Source organism: Eutrigla gurnardus, assembly GCF_963514095.1.
Source record: "Eutrigla gurnardus genome assembly, chromosome: 18".
In the NCBI taxonomy this organism is placed as follows: domain Eukaryota; kingdom Metazoa; phylum Chordata; class Actinopteri; order Perciformes; family Triglidae; genus Eutrigla; species Eutrigla gurnardus.
Genome location: NC_139929.1, coordinates 332,501 through 337,500, shown reverse-complemented (window position 1 = coordinate 337,500; position 5,000 = coordinate 332,501). Strand labels below are relative to the sequence as shown.

Here is a 5,000-nt window from a genome sequence, read left to right as displayed (position 1 = left end):
TGCAAAAATGCTGTGAACAACAACAACACACACTCAACACAAATACACACACACACAGCTGCATTGGAGCCAACAGGTAAACAGCCTTTAAAGGTGAATGAGTCAGGGTGTTTGAAGTTTTGGACTTTGTATGTGTGTGAGTGTGTTTAGTGTATTTGTATTTGTGTGTGTGTGTGTGTGTGTGTGTGTGTGTGCGCCTGTGTGTGTGTCTGGTTTAATTAGTGTGTTAACGGGTTTATCAGCGTGTCGGCATGCAGGAGATTCACCAGCCTTTGAACATGACATGGCTGTGTGTGTGTGTGTGTGTGTGTGTGTGTGCGTTTGTGTGTGTGTGTGTGTGTGTGTCCAGTATAAAGGCATCAGCATCCTTCCAAAACCAATTAAAGCCTCATTCGGGGAGTTTAAACACACAGAGCGACTGTGACTCAAATCCAGCCAATCAGAGGAGAGGTCACACTGACATGCTGGCTCCCTATTGGCTGGTTTATCGATCGTAAACACTGTTTGTAACATTTGTTAAATCCTCTTGTTCCGTTTCTTCTTCTCTGGTGTCAAAAGAATCTCCCCTTCATGTCTGTGTGTATACTGATAGCTGGCTGTAGCTTAGCCTAGCTTAGCTCAAAGACTGGATGCAGGGGGAAACTGTTAGCCTAGCTTAGCTCAAAGACTGGATTCAGGGGGAAACTGTTAGCCTAGCTTAGCTCAAAGACTGGGTGTAGAAGGTACTGTCAGCGAAGTAGAACTGGAAGACTAGTCTGTGTCTATAGTCTGCCTGTCTCGGGATCCTGCAGGCGTACAGGTCCTAGAGGTTCTTCAGGCTTTCATGAATATAAAGATATAAATGAAGTGTGATATTATAATATTAACAACCGTGTACATTCGTAGTACTTCTGTGTATAAGAACCTCGTTTGAAGACTTTACAGTGAATCTGCTTCAACATGTTTATTATTGATATCAGTTTTTATAACAGCTTCATATTTACAGCTGCTGCTTTAAACCCGTCCACAGTTCTTTTTCCAGACCTTTTAACTTCCAGTCACGCACACATACACACACACACACACACACACACACACACACACACACACACACACACACAGATGGCGGGGGGTAATTCTATTACCAGAGTTATATTGAAACGTGAGGAGAGGCAGCTGCAGCGTATTGAGAAGATTTACACAAATAACACACACACTTCCTGCTGTGTGTGTGTGTGTGTGTGTGTGTGTGTGTGTGTGTGTGTGTGTGTGTGTGTGTGTGTGTGTGTGAGAGAGAGAGCTGGGACTGATGTGATTGGTTTAAACACGGTAGGGGTCGTCTGTGATTGGCTGACAGGTGAGAGGGGGCAGGAGGTTAACAGGAGGGAGGAACGCCGGGACACGATGGTGATGATGTTTGTTTTTTGTTTCCTGTCCGTCTTAAACATCGTTTATATGATGTGTATATAAATATACACATTGAAAAACAGTATTATTAGTATTCATCATATTAATCATTATGGACTCAGCCAATCAGAGTGGAGGTGTAAAGTCTGTGGAATCTGTTGGTGTCTGTCACCACGTCTCTCTGGTCCAGGTTCACTGTTTGTTTTAGAGCATTCCTGTGTTGCTACGGAAACAGCTGCTGCACACACACACTCACACACTCTCTCTCTCACACACACACCGAGACATAACTGGACCAGTCAGGACCAAACAGGAAATAGTGATGAGGAAAGACGAGGACAAATAGACATGAAGCATGAAACATGAAGAAGGAGAAGACATTTAAGCCCGGAGGACAAATGTCCAGTAGGACACAAGGACAGACGTCCACAAGGACATGAGGACAAACGTCCAGTAGGACACGAGGACAGACGTCCACAAGGACATGAGGACAAACGACCAGTACGACATGAGGACAGACGTCCACAAGGACATGAGGACAAACGACCAGTACAACACGAGTACAGAAGTCCACTAGGATGCGAGTACAGACGTCCACTAGGACAGACGTCCCACTAGGACGCGAGTACAGACCTCCACTAGGACACGAGGACAGACGTCCACAAGGACATGAGGACAAATGTCCAGTAGGACATGAGGACAGACGTCCACAAGGATATGAGGACAAATGTCCAGTAGGACATGAGGACAGACGTCCACAAGGACATGAGGACAAACGTCCAGTAGGACACGAGGACAGACGTCCACTAGGATGCGAGTTCAGACGTCCACTAGTACAGACGTCCCACTAGGACACGAGGACAGACGTCCACGAGGACAGACGTCCACGAGGACATGAGGACAGATGTCCATGAGGACGTCATGGCGTCTTGTACATTTACATGAAGTGAAGTCATCAGTGTGTATTGTTGAGTCTCTCTCTCCTCATCAGGCTCTATTGTCTTCTCTCACCCGTCTCCTCGTTTGCCTTCATTTATCTCTCCTCCTCCTCCTCCTCATCTTCTCTTCCTCCTCACCCTCCTCTTCACTTCCTCTTCCTCCTCTTCCTCCTCTTCTCTCCCTCCTCCTCCTCTTCTCTTCCTCCTCTTCTCTTCCCCCTCTTCTCTTCCTCCTCTTCTCCTCCTTCTCCTCCTCTTCTCTCCCTCCTCCTCCTCTTCTCTTCCTCCTCTTCTCTTCCTCCTCTTCTCCTCCTTCTCCTTCCCTTCATCTTCTTCACTGTGCAATGATTAAAACTTGTTTTTCTAATCGATTCTCCTCAAGGACCATTGATCTGCTGACACACACACACACACACAATCATGTTGGCAGGATAATCGCGACATGACATTTCGTATCGTCCCAAGCTTAGTGGTTACCATGGTGACAGGATATTATGGTCTGTGAAAGTGTAACTCAGTGAAACCTTTAGTCACGTTACGATATTATCACCTGACTTCAGTCACGTTACGATATTATCACCTGACTTCAGTCACGTTACGATATTATCACCTGACTTCAGTCACGTTATGATAATATCACCTGACTTCAATCACGTTACGATATTATCACATGGCTTCAGTCACGTTACGATATTATCACATGGCTTCAGTCACGTTACGATATTATCACCTGACTTCAGTCACGTTACGATATTATCACATGGCTTCAGTCACGTTACGATATTATAACCTGACTTCAGTCACGTTACGATATTATCACATGGCTTCAGTCACGTTACGATATTATCACATGGCTTCAGTCACGTTACGATATTATCACCTGACTTCAGTCACGTTACGATATTATCACATGGCTTCAGTCACGTTACGATATTATAACCTGACTTCTCTCACGTTACGATATTATCACCTGACTTCAGTCACGTTACGATATTATCACCTGCCTTCAATCACGTTACGATATTATAACCTGACTTCTCTCACGTTACGATATTATCACCTGACTTCAGTCACGTTACAATATTATCACCTGCCTTCAATCACGTTACGATATTATCACCTGACTTCATTCACGTTACGATATTATCACATGGCTTCAGTCACGTTACGATATTATGACCTGACTTCAGTCACGTTACGATATTATCACCTGACTTCTCTCACGTTACGATATTATCACCTGACTTCAGTCACGTTACGATATTATCACCTGACTTCAGTCACGTTACGATATTATCACATGGCTTCAGTCACGTTACGATATTATCACATGGCTTCAGTCACGTTAAGATATTATCACCTGACTTGAGTCACGTTACGATATTATCACATGGCTTCAGTCACGTTACGATATTATCACCTGACTTCAGTCACGTTACTATATTATCACCTGACTTCAGTCACGTTACGATAATATCACCTGACTTCAATCACGTTACAATATTATCACATGGCTTCAGTCACGTTACGATATTATCACATGGCTTCAGTCACGTTACGATATTATCACATGGCTTCAGTCACGTTACGATATTATAACCTGACTTCAGTCACGTTACGATATTATAACCTGACTTCTCTCACGTTACGATATTACCACCTGACTTCAGTCACGTTACGATATTATCACCTGCCTTCAATCACGTTACGATATTATAACCTGACTTCTCTCACGTTACGATATTATCACCTGACTTCAGTCACGTTACGATATTATCACCTGCCTTCAATCACGTTACGATATTATCACCTGACTTCATTCACGTTACGATATTATCACATGGCTTCAGTCACGTTACAATATTATAACCTGACTTCTCTCACGTTACGATATTATCACATGGCTTCAGTCACGTTACGATATTATCACCTGACTTCAATCACGTTACGATATTATCACCTGACTTCAGTCACGCTACGATATTATCACCTGACTTCAGTCACGTTACGATATTATAACCTGACTTCAGTCACGTTACGATATTATCACATGGCTTCAGTCACGTTACGATATTATCACCTGACTTCAGTCACGTTACGATATTATCACATGGCTTCAGTCACGTTACGATATTATCACATGGCTTCAGTCACGTTACGATATTATCACCTGACTTCAGTCACGTTACGATATTATCACCTGACTTCAGTCACGTTACGATATTATAACCTGATTTCAGTCACGTTACGATATTATCACATGGCTTCAGTCACGTTACGATATTATCACCTGACTTCAGTCACGTTACGATATTATCACATGGCTTCAGTCACGTTACGATATTATCACATGGCTTCAGTCACGTTACGGTATTATCACCTGACTTCTCTCACGTTAGGATTTTATCACCTGACTTCTCTCAGGTTACGATAATATCACCTGACTTCAAAATGATTGTGATACATCAAGTATTTTGATAAAATTTGTTGTGTGTCATCAACATATTTTATTTGATCGTTATCAAGTTTTATTTCAGCTAAATGTTTGTCAGACTTTGCACAGCAGAATGAACTCAGTACCATCTAGTGGACTAAAGAAGCAAGTGTTCCCAAAAAATTGTATACAATCTTGTATTTGTAATACTAAAAATAATAACTATTACTTTCCCCGTCTAG

The 5,000-nt window shown here is 42.7% G+C and overlaps 1 protein-coding gene across 8 annotated transcripts in view; it reads left to right on the top strand.

The window, feature by feature from the left end:
* The window catches only part of LOC311028576 (receptor-type tyrosine-protein phosphatase mu-like), a 105,620-nt gene that overhangs the window by 29,634 nt on the left and 70,986 nt on the right, over nt 1-5,000 (top strand). The gene's annotated exons all lie outside the window — the stretch shown is intronic.